General features: G+C 39.6%; 1 pseudogene across 1 annotated transcript; it reads left to right on the top strand.

Moving 5' to 3' along the window:
* The first annotated feature begins 2,367 nt into the window (after positions 1–2,367).
* Positions 2,368–12,129, top strand: LOC148741745 (uncharacterized; annotated as a pseudogene). Its single transcript, XR_015995586.1, has 15 exons — positions 2,368–5,594; positions 6,069–6,171; positions 6,504–6,562; positions 6,802–6,879; positions 6,992–7,206; positions 7,299–7,360; positions 7,460–7,495; positions 7,704–7,942; positions 8,035–8,121; positions 8,613–8,681; positions 9,399–9,441; positions 9,562–9,647; positions 9,824–9,872; positions 10,629–10,689; positions 11,346–12,129. The product of XR_015995586.1 is annotated as an uncharacterized LOC148741745 (transcript).
* Positions 12,130–21,890: the final 9,761 nt, after the last annotated feature.

Here is a 21,890-nt window from a genome sequence, read left to right as displayed (position 1 = left end):
AGCTAGGTGACTTATCAAGTGTTATGTGTGGTGTGGGATGGTGGACGGATCAAACCCCAATTTTTCATTTTATTCTCTGAATTGGGGTTCCAACCAATTTTGCTTTCTTTCCAAGATTTATATTTATCTCTGATCTCATTCTTAAGGTGATCGTGTTCCTTGGTATCCAGCTTTGGGTTGTAGAAGAAACCTGCAAAAGAGGGAAATTTGCAAATTATAAGTTGTGTTTAGCACGTGGCTTTCTGAAGTGGCTTTCTGGCTCCCCAATTCTAAATGCTGTAAATCAAATTTTTTGTAATTATTGATAACATGAATACCAATTTCGGTGAATTTTAGTTTGCCCTTAATGCTTGCATTGCTTGTTGAGGATTTAAAAACGATAAAAGAAACTACCGTGTGCTCTATAATATGGGTTTCTGACGTGGCTTTCTGGCTCCCCAATTCTAAATGCTGTAAATCAAATTTTTTGTAATTATTGATAACATGAATACCAAATTCGGTGAATTTTAGTTTGCCCTTAATGCTTGCATTGCTTGTTGAGGATTTAAAAACGATAAAAGAAACTACCGTGTGCTCTATAATTTGGGTTTGACTAAAGCGGAAACCACGGCGGGATGCTACATTTCCAAGCAGTTCACCAAAGCCAAACCTTGAGGTCATTTTAAACCTTTATGTAGTTAAATTTTAGTTTGCCCTTAATTAGCGATAGGATTAACGTCTCAAGCTGCTCAGTCCTAACACCATTCATCGAAGCAATTTTCTTATTAATGAGATCTGACCGTAAAACTGTTTGTTGAAGCAGTTACAAGATAGAGAATGATAAACGATTAAAAGTTAGTGGGCAGTGTCTTATTGTCAAACTCACCGACTGAATTGGTTTCTGTAAAATATATTAGAACATAGCAGAGTCGCGCAATCAAATTCATTATACGTAAGCGTGCTCAGCAAATCCGACTTCGCCAGAAATTTTTTTTTCGCGCGAGCGGCCATTGCTAGTGCGGGGAAAAATAATACATTTCGCGACAATAACGGATGCAAAAAAAAAACTCGGCCTGCTAGTCCGAAAACGAAGACAATGTTTCGACCTTTTCCCATGGGCTAGAGTACTTAAATGAGGCAGAAAAAGAGAAAAACAAAGGAAAAGGAGACTTGGCATCAGCGCCGTCACGATTCGCTTCAACTGATATTGTTGTCCGTTTTTCGCGTCGCATTTGATGCACAATTCTACCGGCTATGTTCTAAAACAATTGGTTCATGCTTTCAGCTGTGCACTATCGAGTTATGGAGCACGTGGGAAGTTTGGAGAGCACTCAAGAAGCTAGAGTTGCCCTCGGCTATCGCCTCGGGCAACTCTTACGCTTCTTTCGTGCTCTCCAAACTTCCCGCATGCTCCATAACTCGATAGTGCACGCTAAAGCATGAACCAATTGTTAAATAATGGACTAAGCAAGATGTAGAGCTTTCTAACCTGTAAAACGTATATCATCGTATCGTCTTGAAAGCTTCAATCCCGGTAGACATAAACTATTCCTCTTTAACTGCAACCTTCAAATAAACCATTGTCTCTGAAAAAGACAGTTTGAGCAAAACTTAATAGCGGGTGTAAACGTTTGCCAGATTGCTGCACCTGATACTGTATGTAAATTATTAAGTACTATACATCTAAAACGAAGAATTAAACTTAGAAATAAAGCAGAGCCCGAGTAAACTCCACGTTACTACCCTAGAAAACTTCTCCAACACCCTCTAAAGATGCTAGCTGATCATTCTATTATTCCCCCCCACACCCCCCGGAATAAACCAAGAAACCAACCTTCCTCTTAGAGAGATCTTCAAAACCCTAAGCGAAACTACGTGCGACGTGAGACGGGAGGAGACAAATAACGACGTGTAAACGGTTATCTTTGAAGAGTTTTGAGGAGTTTAGAGTCATTCAGGACTGACACCTTTCCTGGTTAGAGAAATAAAATAATAAAAAGCTTGTAATAAATGCTCGTCCAAAATACCATCATTAGACTTTGACTATGCGTGGTAGGTCTTACTTCTGTGGTAGAATAATTATGACCGTGCAAATAAAGGTTGATCAACTATTGCATTAAGTTATTCATGGTTTCTGGTTGTCCATTTAATGTACCGTTCGTTTCAAAGTTATGTTCACTCTTCAATCTTTTTTTCCAACGTGATTCTTGTTTCCTTTGATATGTCTTATAACCTATTCATGACATTGAAAATTGTTATCAAAAAAAATCAAGGGCGCGATCCATTCAACCAAAATTTCCGGAAATTTCGGTCAAAAACTGAATGGATCGGTTCGGTCCAACCGGAAAAGTTTCGAAAAAACTGGCCCACCTTTCGACGTAGACCACTTTTCTCGGTTGGACCGGTCCGCTTGGCCCGGAAATTTTGGTTGAATGGATCGCGCCCAAGATAACCTATTTCATTTTTTTTTGTCAATGCGTGAGCGGGCGGTACCCTACAAATCCTGCGATCAGATTGGTTCCAGGAGCGAGAGGTATGCTCCTATAGCGAGCGGTTTATATCCGTAGCGCGATGAGTCGCCGAGAACATCCCTCGTTTCGTTGCAACTTTTTATAGATGAACTCGATGGTAATGCAATTTTTTGCCATTCACAAGCCCCGATGTGAAAAAGAAGAGCCCCTTGCTCCCACAAAGTTACCCATCTTGAAACTTGATGTAAGCAATGGAATCAAAACGTCTTATAGAGAATGTGGGAGTGGACAATTTTCCTCGCAAAAACACTCATTCACGACAACCTATATACATTCCTAAACCGTTCTCGAATGCTACATTTAGCTAACCCTACGATACGTCATTTTACATAATTCTGTAATCCTATTAATACCTCATCTACTGAAATCCCAACCCTTCCTAAAAAAATGCAACCTAATGCACACACAGATTTACTCTGTGGTACCGAAAGTTGCTTTATACAGAATACAATTGCTTTGTTTTGTGTGCAGAAATGTATAATGATGAGGTTATATAAATACACACATACTAAAATATGAGAACACACTGTGAAGTTGAACATCACAGGATAATCAGTAGCTCAGTTAAGATAAAAACCCAGTCTCTAAGTCAACCTGCTGATCAGTCCACCAGCCAGTCAGACAGATAATTTGTACGTTAGTCAGTCAGTCAGTCAGCCAGCCAGCAGTCAGTAACCAAGTCATTCAGTCAATCAGTAGGCCAGTCAGCCAGCCAGCTAGTCAGTCAGTCAGCTATAAGTCAGTCAGCCAGTGAGCTAGTCCACTGGCCAGCCAATCAGTCAGTAAGTCAGTTAGACAGACAATTTGTAAGTCAGTTAATCAGTCAGTCCACCAGCCAGCAGTCAGTAAGCAAGTTCATTGCAGTAAGCCTGCGAGCCATTCAGTAAACTAGCCAGGTGGTTAGTCAGTCAGTCCAGTCAGTCAGTAAGTCTCTCCCTCAGTCAAACAGCTAACCAGCGAGCTGGCAAGTTAGTCAGTCTCTCCATCAGTCAAACAGCTAACCAGCGAGCTGGCAAGTTAGTCAGTCTCTCCATCAGTCAAACAGCTAACCAGCGAGCTGGCAAGTTGATTAGTCTCTCCATCAGTCAAACAGCCAGGCAGCCAGACAGCAAGTCAATCAATCAGTCAGACATCATATTGTAGTACATTATAATGAAACTAAATGACTTACATGAGCTCCATGGGGACATGCCTTATATCAATTCACATCTTGACTCAGTTTATCCATGCACAAGGAGAGGCACACACCAAAAAACATTTATCAATATGAGCAGTTCTAAGCTATGGAGCCAAGTAGAGGTCTGAGCTTCACATATCAAAGACCTCTCTTATATGTGTAATAAAAATATTTAATGACTGTTAATATATTATCTGAATTAGAATAAAAATCCATGCGCGTCTTAATCAGTACTCAAATGATACTGTGAGGGGAGGGGAGGGGAGGAGAGAAAAAAGTGAGTGATTTCTACTCTAGATAATTCATTAAATAATGGTGAGCACCAAATAAGTCAAGTTTGCAGCTTGACCTCTAACATAATAAAGATCCAAAAAATATCAAATGCAATACCAATAATGACCCAGAAAACTAGGGTCGGGAAATAGAGAAGACCCACAAAAGAAAAAACTGAAAAATCTAGGGTCCCCAAAAGTTAAAACTTTGAAATAGCCACAAACCGAAAAAAATTAGGATCTGGAAAGTCTATTTCTCAACAAACTTGAGATCCATAGACCCTACAGACCTTCGTATCCAAAAAGACTGACAACATTTTCAGACCCAAAAATTTTGAGACCAAACATCCAACAAGTAAAGACCTACAGTAAAAATCCTAAATTTAGTGTCCAAAAATACTAATGTTGAAAAGTGCAAGACTTAAAAGTCTGAGACCAGCAAAACCTTCAATTAAAACACTTGTGATCTAAAAAATATAAGACCCATAGAAACCAGAAATCCAAAAAAATTTGTAGCCTGGAAATGCCAAAGAGATGTTGCACTTATGACCTGGATTAAAAGACAGGACCTAAAGTAGTAAAATCCCTGAAACCGCCTCCCAGTTAGTTCAATTGGTTAGAGCGCCGGATTGTGTTATATGGGAGGTCGAGGGTTTGAGCCCCGGCCGGACCAATACTCATGGTCTTAAAATAAGTGAGGAGAATTTGCTGCCTTTCTATATTCAAGAAATGGATAGATACTCTAAGTCTTCTCAGATAAGGACGAATAAACCGTAAGTCCCATCTCCTGGCAGGGTTAGGGGTAAGAGGCATTAATTTACCACGCACGAGAAGTGGCTGTAGTCTTGTGCAGAAATATGAAAACCATTATCACAAAGCATATGAAAAATTTTTTATGATGGTAATGATGTTGATGATAACTCACAACAAGGAATACTACATGTAGGTGCTGCTTGTTATTCCAGTTATGTCCAGGATTGAATTTGATAATTGATTTGATTTTGTTTTATTTCATAAAATCATATTTTATGGCTAAAACTTACTAAACACAAATTGTGTATGGGCCTGAATTTTTTTCAGGCCTTGTTTTAAGTACTACATACTAGTAGTGTTCATTACTGCAAGGATTGCTTTCATACATTTCTTAAAACCGCAGTACACGTATATGATTTTCATATATTCAAATTCATTAAAGTTAAAACTTAAGGGAAAAAACATAAGTGATAAAGCTGTCTGCAAACTTATAAACTAAAATAAAAAAATTACAGCAGCCTTCTTTTATTGTAGTTGTTTAAATTCATTTGTCTTTTTTCTTTCTCTTTTTGTTTTTGTTTTTGTTCGGGTTTTTTTTTTTTTGGGGGGGGGGGAGGCTTACCCCCTCAATGGAGCCCAAAAAGGCTGGAAGAGATAAGGAAATACTTGTACACTACAAGTTTTAATTGATTTATTTAATTTTTTTTATTATTTTTATGTTGTCTAGGGGTTACTCCCTCCATGGAGCCCGCAAAGCTGGACTCCATGAGGGAGAGACCAGGAAACACACCTCAAGCCACACTTTCTAAACTTCTTGCTGATACTCCTGCTACATCCCCATCTGTCAACTCTCTTTCATCATTTGGAGGACCAGTACCCAAGGTATTCTACTGTATTGCTGCTTGTAACTCTTAAATCAAGTAACATTTTAATCAAAATTGTTCTAGAAAGCCTTCCATATGCAAGTGTTACAGAAAACTTTCTCTCTCACCACTAAAAGGAAAGGTATAAGGGAACCTAAACACAGACGATTCTGAGATGCAAACAGCCTCCACAAGGATGATGCAAGTACTTCCTGTGTTCTCTGACAACATGTGATCCGTTCCAAAGCGATCATTTCATTATTTTGAAAGTAAATGATACAGACAATTAGTATCTTCAGTAAGCACCAGGGAGAAGAACTCCAAACTTCCAGCAGCCACTCGTTACTTACTGGTAACTTCCTTATTCTGCTACATGTATGAACCCCACTGTAGGTAACTGGTTAGCATACTCGTCAGATTTCATCTTAACTGCCTTTCCTCGATCCTAATTACTGACATTTGCTCGTTACTCTAATTTTTAACTCTTTTTAAGACCCTAGGAGGAATGGATTCATCAGTGTTGGTGGAACCTTCAACAGGGACACCAGTAGAAAACTCTTTATCTGTGATTGGAAGTGAAAGGGGCACTACAAGAGGTATAAAAAAAAGTGATATGCCAAGAGTGCACAGTTTTATGTCTAATATTGCAGTTGGGCTGCTCTCCCTCTAAAGAGTTTATAAACAAAACAAGTGAAATTTTGCTTGCCTGGTGAATATTTTTTTATTAAAGGCCAGTAAGGTATGGAAGAAATGACAAACTTGGAAGGAATTTTTTTAACGCACATTAACAGCAAGATTGTGAAATCGCTCTACACAGTATGGCTCTGAAAGCTGCACTTCTTGGGATATGTGATTGTATTAAACATTTGACTCATGCGAGCTTCACGATGGTACTTAGTACTCAGTGAATCTGTTATTTAATTAACAGGCACTCAGGCGGTTCTAAGCGTATCCACACCAGTACCAGCCATCTCAGTCAATCCTAAGGTAAGTGCTTCACTCAAGTTCATTGTCGTTCTTTGAAATTATATAATTAATGTCAAAGATTTAATCCCAATTTACAGTGTGAATCATGTAGCGACGTTTTCGTCTCACGCGAAGTTTCAAAGAAACTTGGACATGCCAGTCTTTTTCAATGATGTCATTAGAGCTGCACACCGATGTTAGCTTTTGTTATCATTGTCATTTGTATTATCGTAGAATAAGATGAAATTGTTATTTCTCAGACTGCTGCTCTGACTGCAACTCTGCCCTCCCCTTTGGCAATTACACCCCCACCAACTACCCCTCCAGCAGACAGGAAGGTAAGTTTAACCAGTCTTAAACAACTTTTTGTTGTTGTTGTGTTTTTTTTTTTTTTCAGGAATTTTGCCACTTGTTACATAGGCAAGATTTCTTATTTGTTTCATACTGCAGGAAATAATAACCCAAAAGTTTTGAACCAGCTGTGAAGAATTCCGAGAAAAACAGCGGTACAGAACTTGCGAGCGACATTCTCGAAAATGACGCTAGTACTGCCCGAGCCTCTACTGAACGATCAGCGGTCATCCCTGAAATAAAAGTTGAGACTATTGAGACCCCAGTCTCTTCTCCGCGAGTCCAGAAACGTGCATCCAAACCTGGGAGGCCTGGTGAGGGATGAACTCAGTATTTAATGTTAAGTAAGTTTTTTTTTCACGCGTTGGTTTTTGGTTGACATGAAGTTTCTTTTTTCATTTATTAGGTCGACCACCAAGAGCAGCAAGAAGGAATCAAAGACATCGCAGCAAATCTGCAACCTCAACGGTACTTGTCACTGTTTCTGTTAATCTTCCTTATGCCATTCTATACCTCAAATTGTTTTTTATATTAATTAAGAATTAACGATTTCATCCCATCCCATAGGACAACGAAGGTGACGTTGAAGAGGAACATGAAGAGGTATGGAGAGTGAAAAAGAAAACTTGTGAATCGATTCCTCAAAATCAGACCTTGTTAGTGTTAAAACAGTGTAAAGAAAACAAAAAAAAACAGTGTAAAGAAACGTTTTCCCTTACTATCCTGGTTTGTGTACTAATTCTTGAAGAATCAGTAATAATGTCTTCGTGGACGGCTATTCACTGATACACGATTTCTTTTTCTCATAAAGGAATCCAAAATGGAGACATTAGATGTGGAATCTGAGAAGGCCAGCGAAAAGACAGAGGAAAAGAAGGAGGACAGCGATGAAGAGATGGAGCGGGAGAGTGGAGACGAGGCAGTGTCCGACCCAGGGGACCGGAGTCAGTCTGAGAAGGATGAACCCTGCTCCTCGATGAAAGAATTCTTGTTGGACAAGGCGGGGACTGAATCCGTACCCGGTAGCCCCGCTTCTCAAGTGTCCCAGGGGTACGTGCTGCTGGTGGATGTGGATTGCTTCTAGTACAAAATTTAATTTTAAATTGATGTAAGGTGTTTGTTTGCTTGTTTATTTGGTTTAGAAGCAGTGACGAACAAGAAGCCATTCAGGCACAGAAAACATGGAAAAAGTCAATAATGCTGGTCTGGAGAGCTGCAGCCAATCATAAGTAAGAATGATTGTTTACATAGGATTAATACTTCTCTCATTCAGCTGTTAAACGTTTCCTTAAAGATAAGTGAACAGAATCTGGTGTTATTTCAATGTCCACCCGATGTATTTGGCCATCGTCATTCTCCAGTTTTGGTTTAATGCATTGAAATTGAGGGAAGTCGATACATGTCGCACATTTCGTCTAAGGGTTTGATTGTAGTCTTTTGTTCGCCATTGCACGCGCCAATTTACTGTAAAGCGTCTTTTTTTCCCAACATATGTCTTTGTGCTTTCCATTTGAATAGCACAAGTTAGTCTTGTGTGATCATGGTAAAAGGTACCCTATTATCACTTGAAACCCACACAATATCTTGAATGAGTAAGAAAAAAGAAACTGGATTTTAGCCGTGGCACATCCACGAGGTTAACATCTGGTCACTCTGCTCTCCTTTCACTTCTTAACTTCTCCAAATGAAATACATTTCATTTCTATCTTTGTTTTATCAGATATGCAAACGTGTTTCTGCACCCAGTTACAGACGACGAGGCACCAGGATACCATAGCATTGTTTTCAGGTAAAAACGTACAAGGGACTCGACTTGTGATGTAAGAGAAGAGTGTATATACAAGTACAACTTGCAGAGTTACAGGAGCTTGTGATGTTTCTATGTCTTAAATAGACCAAGAGTATTTACAATCCCCTTAGATAGATGTTTAAATCCTTTGACCCCCAAGAGTGACGAGTATCTAATTTCTCCTTTCAAGATCACCCCTGAATCACACATTATAGTCATCAGAATATAGGAAATGATCACCAACTGAAGAAGCTCTCGATTGTTAAACAAATTCTCCTTGTTAGTACCTCAGGAAATATATGGAAACGGTAGTGAGAAGATGCATACTGATGTTAGGGTGTAGAGGGTTAATCGACTGCAATTCTCCTAGAGCGGTTGGCTTGGGTATGGTGCTGCTGTTGCTACAGAACACAACATGATGACCCAGCCACAGCCTTCCAGCGATTTGAGGCCTCTCGACACGGAGTCAAGTGCGCTGACTATAAGGCTGCTGTATCTCTTTTACTGTGAACATCATAAAATCATGAAAATGGGACTCTCTGATTACTCTGAATCAATAAGCCTCTGAATAAGTGAAGATTGGTAAAGGTTTATGAATTGGAAATTGTCGCAGTTTGTTTGTTACAGAAATGTCAACGAAGTTACCATTAAGTGTGACAACCATTAAACAATGATCCACCAAAATATCCCTAGTTAAACCGTCTCATCTTTTTGCAGAACTATGGATTTATCAACGATAAAAAAGAACATTGAAAATGGGGTAAGAACATAGCGCGAATTATTAGTCTGTCATTAATTGGATTGTTTTGGGTTCGAAGGCATACGTATCTTAACGATTTGTTTTACATTACCACGCTAATAGCAATCTTTTTCGTTACAGACCATTCGTACAACGAGCGAATTCCAGAGAGACATGATGTTAATGTTTCAAAATGCTCTCATGTACAACAGCGCTGACCATGATGTGTAACTGCTTTATTGTTCTTCGCGTATCTGCTCTGCCAGTAGAATAGCGTTATAAATATATATTTGAACGGACGGCTACTACTAAGGATTCATTCCTGGTATTCCCACTCATCCTTTACTGTTCTTGATTCAAGTTAAAGCTTCCTTACATATAAAAAATCCCTTGTCTCCTTCAGTTATCGCATGGCGGAAGAGATGGGTGGTGATGTCATGGAACAAATCCAGGTAAACATACATGTTGGATATATGCATAATGGAGAAAAATGCTCACCGTTTGAATGCTTCAAGAAATATTTGACCATTAGTCGTATGGTTCTCTTTTCGATGGTGAAAATCATTCCCGATTTTACCCATGTCATCCGAGTCTGACTATGTGCGTTGTCCGAGCATAATTTGAGAACTTTTTCTTGTCTAGATTTGCCAGCGTGCACTTATTTAGTTTTAGAATTCCTATTGCATGAGTCAGTTTTGGTCAGTTATAAGCCACTCATTAATTTTCGCGAGATTATTAGCTAGGTCATAAGCTTCTGTAGCGCAATTTCATAGGCTACTTTATGTCACGTGAGGCAAAATCATCAGACAGTCGTCACGCGTTAACTCCCGTCTTCATCGATATTTGTCCTCAAGTTATTTCCGTCGAAAAGAAACAAAGCCAGCGGACGAAAACTGGTTATGCTATAAAGCTGGTCGCAAGTACGCATCCGCCACTGGCTTTTTACGAGCTGTTTTCGTGCCTTATGAATTTAAAGAGAGGGTTATAACTGAATGGCCTACTGTTATGTCGGCCGATATTGTCCTTGGCTGACAGTGTTCTCAAAATTTCATATTTTCCCTCGAAGCTTCGCTTCTCGGCCAAGTATTCATCGTCGGACAGTCTATCAGCCGTAGACATTATTAGCCATCAGCTGACATACAAGCCGCCTGAAGGGGTTGATTTGCTTATTTTGGTAAACAGATAGTCTTCTCTTTATTTGCTTTCAGTCGTACATTGCTACTCAGATTATGGTCGATTCAAAGATGTTACGGGGCCACAGACAAGATGGTAAGTTATCTTTGTTTCTCTTTGTTTAGAGAAAGTCGATTTCTAGAAGCTCAAGTGTCTTTCCAATTCCTTACGTGTCAAACGTTTATTTCTTACAGTGTTTCACATCTTCTTATGAGCTTCATCGTTTACCTTGCTCGAAGGTGAGCTTTAGATCACAACACTTTTTTCTTTCTTTTTAAGGGGACATTATGAGAATTAAAAAAGCTGCTGAACTCTTTAACATCCTCCCCCTTCCCCCAAGCTAAGACAAAACTTGCTTTTTGGAAATCATTCCAAACTACCTAGAGTCAAGAAAAAAAATCGGGTCGCGAAATTAGAAAATCGTAATCTAATTTCCCTTTTGAGAGGAAGAGCAACCTTTTTGGCACAGCAATCGAACTAAACAGTCGAAAAAATTCTTCGGGCCTATCAGTCATAAGTTCCTAAACACTTATTTGCGAGCTTCGTAATTCTTAATTTCGTTGAAAAGGCTAGTTATTAATTTAAATAATTCATAATCGTCACCTCTTACGTATAGTTCGACTGCAGGCACATGACAAGCGATGATGTTATTGAGAGAATCCATCAAAAGAAGTTAAAGTAATAGTGGATAACGCAAATCACCAGTGCTTGTTGTCAGCTCAGTTGTATTGATGTTAAGTTTTCTTTTTCAGGCTTCCAACTCGCCTCATCGGGATGTCTTCATCGATCTCTTTTCCGACATGGACGGGCTGGGTTACAGTTAAATTGTTAGGAAAACTCGTGGATAAATTTGTAGGGATTAGCTTTCAATTTCGAGGCAGTTTTATACTAAATCTAGTTTAAGAGGCCGGAGCTACCATCAAAAGGAATTTTGGTTTGACCTTTGGCTTGTCTTCTCTGCTTGACGTGATTTATTGTAGTCCATACAGCATTTATCCCCTCGGGCAATGGTCTGTGAGATGATCAGAAAGAACAGACCGTGGAAGTCCTCGACAGGACGGCTTCTCTTTACTTCATTGACTTTTAAACTCACTCGCTTCCGTTGTTTATTTACATCGATCATCACATTCTACAAGATCCACCAAGAACTTTAGTTTTTAGAAGCATGTTGACAATATAGAGATCACCTGTGGAATACCGTTAGAAGTCGACTAATTTGCAAGTTCCCATTGTCTTTGGATATCGATAGCATAGTCTTCCAGACCTGACTCTTTCGCAGACTTCTTTATGCCGTGCGCGGTTCGGGAGTGATCATCGCACCTGACGCTTTCAAGCCGCCAGCGTTCGCTGCCCACGTTATGGGAACGACTGTTGCTAAGTCAGTTTCCAACGTCGTCAACCGACATTTGGTGGTCACCTATCGTTCGCAATTAGATATGTTGTCTGTGGGAAAATCAAGAATAAATTTCCCAGGTGTCAATTGAACTGCCTCATCGACATACTTAGAGAGAAATAACGTAAAATGTAAATTTCTTCAAAGGAAAGCACTACAGTTTTGTGTGTTGTAATTCCTGCTATTCAAAATGGCGAGGCAGCTTGCCATTCTTCCCGAAGAAAGCCATGCCCTGCTCTTCCCCCCCCCCCCCCCATCCCGCTGCTACCTCTTACGTCATCAAAGTTTCCACCAACGTGGACACTTTCAATAAGTTTCCGTACAGTAACTCAGTTGTTATTTCCCCCAAAGCATTGCCAATCGCCACTCTTGTTTTTGTAAGCAGTCATTCGCTAACAGCAGCTGTTATCGATCGACTTAGTAAGGAAAGCGGTGGGTAGGCCTTTCCCGATATTACTCGGCAACTTTTGAGCAAATTTTGGCGTTTGGGGCAAATTTTTCCTGTTCTGGCAACTTCGAGCAATTTTTGCCTTTCGTAGCAAACTATAGATTTAGAGCACATATCAAGCACGAAAATGTCGTCGATTTCCCAAAAACCTAGCGCATAACCAGTCACTTGCCAACGTTTCGCACGCCAATTGCGATCTTTATCTAATATTATGACGGATAATTGTTAAAATGACATTCGGCAGCACGTCAAATGTACCATGTGTTTTTCCGTTAGAATTAAGTATCCTTAAATGTCGCCCATATTTACGAGTGTGAATAACCAACAATAAAGCCTCTATGTAATGTTTATATAAAAACATCAAGAAATTTTGGAAGCAACTCTTGAGATTTAGGTAACAACTTTTTGGATTTTTGGTAATTTTTTTGGCTTTCCAGTGAGCATCCACCCTTCCAGCACTTTACGAGTACAATTGGGACAGGCCTCTCCGGTACCAACACGCTTCTACTTTAAATCAATACTGACCCTTAAATAGCCCTTCTGCCTTTGACGACAGCGACAGACTTATCGTTCATTATAGCTTCCCAGTTTTCTGATCGATATTCATAGATTTCGACCAGTGACATGGAATCGAAAGGAACATCCCGACGGAGCCACAATGTACACTTTTAGCAGGCGTTTATGTTATTTTGTTTGGATTTCTCATCAGCATCTCGTTTCTATGTTGCATTCATGATTTTGAAAAGAGCAATTTCATTTCAGGTTTTCATGCCGTGTTTCCCACGTTTACTACTTGAGAGAATTATACTCTTACTTGGATCGCTAGTATTCTCAGAAGTCCTTCATCCCCAGACTCTAAACGGTACCGCGCGGCAGAAATAGACCTCTGGCTGGTAGAAATGGTAAGCTTAGAGTAGAAAATGACTGCGAAACAGAAGATCGCATTCCACTGGCTGACCCACGTGAACAATTTATGTTGGGAGAAACTAAAGCTCGAGCATTGGGTCAAACTATATTTTAAAGGCAAGAAACTGAAGGCTATAGGCCGTGGTGACTACCATATCTTTTTTATCAATTGAAACAGTCCTGTTTATAAGCTACAGTTGCTTTTACATGGCCATTTCACTTTAGCGCGTTGTTCTGTGATACTAAACGGAAGGCGTTGGGAGATAATTATTGAAATGTTTGCGATTAAAATAAACCGATAAAAACTGCTGAAACGAGAAGACAATCACAAACTGCGACGTCAAGCATTTTAAATTTCATCTAAGATCTGAGAATTATATGCGATCCAATTTAGTCGCATACAATCGGCTCTGGTCAAAGTGATTTCTATTCAGCTACCTCTTAACCCAACCCCTTTAAAGTCCACCACAACGTTGTACTGTCAAATAAACTCCTCGCAAAAGAATCTTAGCTGCGTAAAAATGGAAATCGGATGTTACGGAAAGATAAGTGGAATTCTAGGTACTCACTGACTGAGTTGGGTCGGGCCGGACGGGAAAATATTTGGCTCGATCGAGGTCATGACGTACGAACGGAGCGCAGAGAGGTACGTGCCTCATTACCAAGAGCCGAATATTTTTCCATCTGACCCGACCAAACTCAGTCAATAAATATTTTATCATAAGACCACTAAGTGTTGGAAATTTCAACCTAAATGGGACACAATAGAAGGGCACAAGCAGCCACACGAGTTCAAACTAAATTCTGGAATTGTAACTTTTCCTTTATTTCTTTCGATTCAGAACAAGGGATTCCCGATTCCTTGGAAAAACGCGAGTGTTTTTCTCATTTCAGCTTTGCTCTAGGTTTTTGTGAATAAGTGACGTGAGGGCAGCTGGGCCGGACGGCTTTTTCCGGACTGGCTCACGTCAACCCGTCGGCCCTGCACGCGTTAGCTTTTAGTATGGTTTTGGAGGGGAATGCGCGAGCGAGGCCGGACGGGTCATATGATAAAACTATTTCAGTATCTTCTCACACTGGAAGGAAGATAAGAGAACATATATAACTATTATCCTAATTTTTTATTTTCCATCTCTGTACACGTATTTCGGTTTTGTACGTCTAAATTTAATAACTGACGATGGATATGAGCTTGTAAAACTGAAACAGTTTGTACCTTGTTTGGCAAGGAACGTCAGCCCTCGGTATTTATTTCTTTTGATTTTCATCACAACATCGATCACAGTTCAACTGAAGCTTCTGTCTCTAAACGGTAAGATATCTACAAGTCATGACTGATTCTTTGTGAGCTCTTCATTTTTCAGTTGCTTTGATTTGCACGATATCGATCGAAGACAAAGATACTATAAACTAAGTGAAACGGATGCCATCGACCGATGTTTTGGTCGAAAACGACAACAGTACCGGCTCCTTGTACCTTTAGAGGTTTCATCTAGAATAATGTGAATTGGCCACCACAAAGAGTTCTTCAAAGCTGATGTTTTGAGAGTTAGTCCTTTGTCTTTCGCTCTGACCAAGGACTCCAAACTTCAGTTTAGAAACTCTTTATGGTGGCCAATTTACATTATTAACTCGGTTGATAAAACCAAATTATCTTGGTATACAAATGTACCCCCCACCAACGCAGCACCACAATTTCTTTAGAAACTTATCCCCTTTATTCATTTCTCTAGAAGAGACTGAAAGATCGTAAGTATCAGGTGACATCTGGGTGAACTGATTCGGCTTGAACCTCTGCAGGTAATTATCAGCAGTTATTTTTTTTTGTAAGGAAAGAGGTAAAAGGGATTAAACCTGGACCACAAATACGAATTGTGGTCCTTGTACCTGTTTAATATTCTTTAAAAAACTCACAACGGTGTTTGTGCTACTTTTATGATGTAATTTTCTCCTTAGTTCCTGAAACTAAGAACTCGCAATTTGAGAGCAGTACACCGAGCGATCATTTGCATAATGATAAGAATTCTATACGGCTGAGGTTGTTTTTGAACTCAAAAATGAGCAATTATCTATTAACTCGTAAAGCTCGCACCCTATTTATGTCAGTACTTTAGTTTTTCATGCATCTCATCGAAAACTTCTTTAAAAAGGAATTGATTTTTCATATTTGATGTCAAGTATCGTGATTGCCGAAGAGGAGTGAAATGCACCAAAAGACCCCCTAAATATAGATATGCAACTCATTTATTTCCGATTTGTGATGACTTGAATTGATCGAAAATGAAAACCGCGACTAAAAACACTAAAAATATGAAACGATTGATAACGATAAGTTAAAGGAAAATATCAGGAACTTTTGTTTTAGTTCCCGTTCACCAGCTGTGCACTTTTACACTGAAATGAGAATTGCAAAACGAATTGAAATATAAACCTCGATCAAATAGAAGAAGATAGCAAAGGTTAAACTCTTACTTGTGCAGTAACGTTTAATCCCCAACAGGAAGAACAGCTCTTCAAAATCTTGGAAATTTTTTGCAACTAATCAACGGATTTTTATTCCTGATAGTTAAAATGGTCGTTGGGAAAGCCGTCATAAATGCAACAAAAAATGAAAGATGTTATTGTTTTAAAGTTTGTCTCCTGAGCCATCGAAGGTTTCACTGCTAGTGTGCAATGGATAACTTATCGTTAACAAGGTGAAAGAAGGCAAAAGGTGTTACTTTACTTTATGGCTCTCATATTTGTGGTCCTTGGAGGGCAAGAAAAAGTTGGCGTCTTTAGACAAATCCCAATGAAAATATATTCAAAGTTTTGGCGAATAACTCAATAGCAAAGAGCCAATAACTCAGAAATATGACTTGGTGCGGCTGTTAACACTTTAATCGTTCCAGATTAAAATGTAATTTATCTTTCTAATATACAGAAATTATCGAGTTAATAGGTTATGAGAATTATCACACTTACAAGGTCGAAGTTTTTATCGTTATCCATTCCCAATCTCGTGACTAATTTACAAGGAAATGTAAATACAGGCTGCGGCCTGTATACGAGAAGTTTATCACCTGCCGGCAGTTCTTCATTAAACCAGACAGTGTGCTTATTGGAAACTATACGAGTTAATTTTATATGTAGGAACCCAAAAAAATGAAAGTAGGTGAAAAAGAAAGAAAACGATTACAGACACACTCGAAACTCTAAAGATGGCAAAGAGATTTGCTTGTGTCAACCAACAACGCAGAGGGCATTTTAGAAACATTGAGTTGGTGTATGCGTATGGCTGCGTATGTCCCCCCACCCCCACCCCCGTGTTCTAAACGCTCCGCCACCTCTGTCTTGAGTCTCGTCAATCTATTTTCCTGTGTCTCTGAAACACTCCTAACTAGCAAACTCTCGCATGGCTACTTTTGCCGACAGTTTTATTCTTTTTGCAAGAAACTAAAGTTTATTTGATACTAATTTAACAGCAATTCTTACTCTTGGATATACAAAGCGTAGGAAAGGATAAAAAAGGGGTTTGAGGGTTTGATATGCAAATTCGTGGCGCTAAAACGGCCTTAGATTCTGAGAAAGCTTTGAGGAGGACATTTTGAGATGGCGACCTAATTCTGTTTCTTGGAATCACAGGTTCGTTGGCTTTAATTTCAGAACAATCACTGTATATTTTAATTGTATTTTGCGTAGTTTATCCGCGAGTTCACCATAGTGTCACTTTGATTGCTTACACTCGAGTTTGATTCCTCTGGCTTTCGGAAGTGAACAAGTCAATTCCTCATCAAGAAATGTTAAAAAAAAGGAAAAAGCGTGAAAATTGTAAGTCTTTCTGATGGAAACAGCTTGGGGAGAGTAGTGAGGGTTCGTGGTTGGCCTAGCCCTCAAAGTTTTTTTCATGCAGCTTTTCATACATACCTGACTACCGAAAAAGTGCCTGCCCACGGAAGCTCATTGAGTAAAAGGTGACTAAAAGCCTTTCACTTTTTCGCGAAGTGCCATTTTGCTTTTTCTGAGCGTCAGGGGTTCTACTCTATTATGGGCGGGTTGTGTTTCATCCAATATCGTGTAAAATGCTTCTTAAGCTTCACAGGAAGAAAATTTGAAAAATGATTTTGACAAGAGACCGCCTCTCAAGTGAATGTTAAGTTATGTAGAATTGACGTAATACTGTTAAGCGACAAAACTGGCATATTGAAAGAATTTTCATTACATCTGCTTTCAAACTTAGTTAAGAGTTGAAAATGAATGTAAATGAAATATTACTATGAGCCATTCAGTTAAAAAAGTTATGATCATGAAGCAAGTTGATCATTTCCTATTCCCTTTGACAGTCTTCTTGTCCTGTGGTGGTGTTGCCTTACAGTTAGAATTGTTGTCACCTTTTCTCATTGCGGTCGCGAATTTGACATTAAGACAGATATTTCTACGTAAATTACTATTTGAAGTTGAATATTGGAGTGTTTCCGTTATCTTTCGCAAGGCTATTTCAATTAGGAAGAAAAGGCTTTACCTTATAGAAATTGATCCCGTCGAGGAATTTCCTGGAAAATTACCCCTCTTATGTTTTCAATCACTTTGATATTCTCGTTTTAGGTTGACTCCATGTCGAATTCCCGATCAAGAAAATACTTCTTAGATTTTAATTTCGCACGTTCAACGCCTCTTTCTTTAAAGTACTTTTCATCCTCCGCACAGAATTGATATCAATTAACTCATAAACAGCACTTGGCTCTTTTAGAAGCGAAAGTTAGAGAAACCTAACAGAATCTTCTAACAATACTTTGGAATTTTGCTGGAACATTAACTGAAAAGTGAGAATTAATGTTTGTTATTCATAAAGATTACATTATTTGGAGCTCCGACCAACCAATAAGGTGCTCTTTTCTCATCTATTTTCATCCATAGCTGCCGCCGTGAAATCATGATGATGTATGAAATATAAGGCCAATCTCCTTTTTCTTTTCGAAAGTAAACATATTTATTTCAATTGATCAACCAATCCGTAGTAAACCGGGAACTGGAAAAAGAAGTCACATTCTCGATTAAATTTTTCATGTTTCCTGTCTAAAATGGTAAAAGCCACGAAGAATTAATAGAAAGTCAATTAAATACACTAAAATTAAGTTTAAAACTCAAACGTAAGTCAAATATTTATGAGCACTCGCCTAGTTGCGAACACTCCCCCCCTCTCCAGTATTAGCCCGATTACTCGCCTCTCGTGTACATCATTTCAAACTGTAAAACCGCCACTGAGTTAGTATTGTCAAAGTCACTCCTCTTGAATGTACTATGTTTAATTTCCTTTAATTCTGACACCAACAGCGAATAAGGCCATGATGGACAACACAAAAGAGCAAGTACCCACCACGTTACTTATCAGCATAGGTTTAGCTGTGGCCATTTTCCTTCTCAACACTGGCCGTGTTCTACAAGCTATCAAGATGTGCCAGGAATGCTTCATTTTGCTACGTAATGGGGCATTGAGAGAGGACATTCCAGATACAAAATTACTTTACCAAGGTGTCTTTACTACAGCAATAAAGGCCCACTTCAGACTATTTGCCAACACAAGTACTGAAGAATACCTCAGGGAACAACTGCTCTTATTTCAGGAATCTGATAATCCTCCAGAAAAAGGATGGCTACAGTTAACACTAGCTAAGATACTCCAGGATAAAAATAAGTTTGCAGAGGCCATAGGATTTTATAAGTCAGCAATGGCCATTATGAAAACGAATAGGGACTCACATGGAGAGGCAATAACCTACGGAAACCTGGGAATATTGTTTCGGTCGCTTACAAAATATGACAAGGCCCAAGAGTATCAAGAGAAAGCACTCGCAATCACAATAAAAATTGGCGACAAAAAAGGAGAAGCAGCGAGCTATGGAAACCTAGGAACACTGTTCCAATCCCATGGTAGATATGACAAGGCACAGGAGTATCAAGAAAAAGCACTCGCAATCAGAATAGAAATTGGCGACAAGAAAGGAGAAGCAACAAGCTACGGAAATCTAGGAACATTGTTCCAATCTCTTGATAAATATGACAAGGCCCAAGAGTATGAAGAAAAAGCACTCGCTATCAGAAAAGAAATGGGCGAAAAAGAAGGAGAGGCAAGAAGCTACGGAAACCTAGGAACATTGTTCCAATCTCTTGGTAGATATGACAAGGCCCAAGAGTATCAAGAAAAAGCACTCGCCATCAGAAAAGAAATCGACGAAAAAGAAGGAGAGGCTACAAGCTACGGAAACCTAGGAGCATTGTTCCAATCTCTTGGTAGATATGACAAGGCCCAAGAGTATGAAGAAAAAGCACTCGCTATTAGAAAAGAAATCGGCGAGAAAAAAGGAGAGGCAAAAAGCTACGGAAACCTAGGAACATTGTTCCAATCTCTTGGTAGATATGACAAAGCCAAAGAGTATGAAGAAAAAGCACTCGCTATTAGAATAGAAATCTGTGATAAAGAAGGAGAAGCAGCAAGTTACGGAAACCTAGGAACATTGTTCCGATCTCTTGGTAGATATGACAAGGCCCAAGAGTATCAAGAAAAAGCACTGGCTATCAGAAAAGAAATCGGCGTAAAAAAAGGAGAGGCTGCAAGCTACGGAAACCTAGGAACATTGTTCCAATGTCTTGGTAGATATGACAAAGCTCAAGAGTATCAAGAAAAAGCACTCGCTATCAGAAAAGAAATCGGCGAAAAACAAGGAGAGGCAAGAAGCTACGGAAACCTAGGAGCATTGTTCCAATCTCTTGGTAGATATGACAAGGCCCAAGAGTATGAAGAAAAAGCACTTGCTATCAGAAAAGAAATCGGCGAAAAACAAGGAGAGGCTGCAAGCTACGGAAACCTAGGAACATTGTTCCAATCTCTTGGTAGATATGACAAGGCCCAAGAGTATCAAGAGAAAGCACTCGCCATCAGAAAAGAAATCGGCGAAAAAGAAGGAGAGGCTACAAGCTACGGAAACCTAGGAGCATTGTTCCACTCTCTTGGTAGATATGACAAGGCCCAAGAGTATCAAGAAAAAGCACTCGCTATCAGAAAAGAAATCGGCGAAAAACAAGGAGAGGCAAAAAGCTACGGAAACCTAGGAGCATTGTTCCAATCTCTTGGTAGATATGACAAGGCCCAAGAGTATCAAGAAAAAGCACTCGCTATTAGAATAGAAATTTGTGACAAAGAAGGAGAAGCAGCAAGCTACGGAAACCTAGGAGCATTGTTCCGATCTCATGGTAGATATGACAAGGCCCAAGAGTATCAAGAAAAAGCACTCGCTATCAGAAAAGAAATCGGCCAAAAAAAAGGAGAGGCTGCAAGCTACGGAAACCTAGGAACATTGTTCCAATCTCTTGGTAGATATGACAAGGCCCAAGAGTATCAAGAAAAAGCACTCGCTATCAGAAAAGAAATCGGCGAAAAAGAAGGAGAGGCTGCAAGCTACGGAAACCTAGGAACATTGTTCCAATCTCTTGGTAGATATGACAAGGCCCAAGAGTATGAAGAAAAAGCACTCGCTATCAGAAAAGAAATCGGCGAAAAAGAAGGAGAGGCTGCAAGCTACGGAAACCTAGGAGCATTGTTCCAATCTCTTGGTAGATATGACAAGGCCCAAGAGTATCAAGAAAAGGCACTCGCTATCAGAAAAGAAATCGGCGAAAAAGAAGGAGAGGCTGCAAGCTACGGAAGCCTAGGAGCATTGTTCCAATGTCTTGGTAGATATGACAAGGCCCAAGAGTATCAAGAAAAAGCACTCGCCATCAGAAAAGAAATCGGCGTAAAAAAAGGAGAGGCTGCAAGCTACGGAAGCCTAGGAACATTGTTCCACTCTCTTGGTAGATATGACAAGGCCCAAGAGTATCAACAAAGAGCACTCGCTATTAGAATAGAAATATGTGACAAAGGAGGAGAAGCAGCAAGCTACGGAAACCTAGGAACATTGTTCCAATCTCTTGGTAGATATGACAAGGCCCAAGAGTATCAAGAAAAAGCACTCGCTATCAGAAGAGAAATCGGCGAAAAAGAAGGAGAGGCTGCAAGCTACGGAAACCTAGGAACATTGTTCCAATCTCTTGGTAGATATGACAAGGCCCAAGAGTATCAAGAGAAAGCACTCGCAATCAGAATAAAAATTGGCGACAAAAAAGGAGAAGCAGCGAGCTATGGAAACCTAGGAACATTGTTCGGATCTTATGGTAAATATGACAAGGCCCAAGAGTATCAAGAAAAAGCACTCGCTATCAGAAAAGGAATCGGCGAAAAAGAAGGAGAGGCAAAAAGCTACGGAAACCTAGGAACATTGTTCCAATCTCTTGGTAGATATGACAAGGCCCAAGAGTATGAAGAAAAAGCACTCGCTATCAGAAAAGAAATCGGCGAAAAACAAGGAGAGGCAAAAAGCTACGGAAACCTAGGAGCATTGTTCCAATCTCTTGGTAGATATGACAAGGCCCAAGAGTATCAAGAAAAAGCACTGGCTATTAGAATAGAAATCTGTGACAAAGGAGGAGAAGCAGCAAGCTACGGAAACCTAGGAACATTGTTCCAATCTCTTT

This window comes from Stylophora pistillata, chromosome 1 (assembly GCF_964205215.1).
Source record: "Stylophora pistillata chromosome 1, jaStyPist1.2, whole genome shotgun sequence".
NCBI classification, from domain to species: domain Eukaryota; kingdom Metazoa; phylum Cnidaria; class Anthozoa; order Scleractinia; family Pocilloporidae; genus Stylophora; species Stylophora pistillata.
The sequence above is the reverse complement of the archived record's forward strand: the minus strand, read 5'-3'. Positions and strand labels throughout refer to the sequence as shown.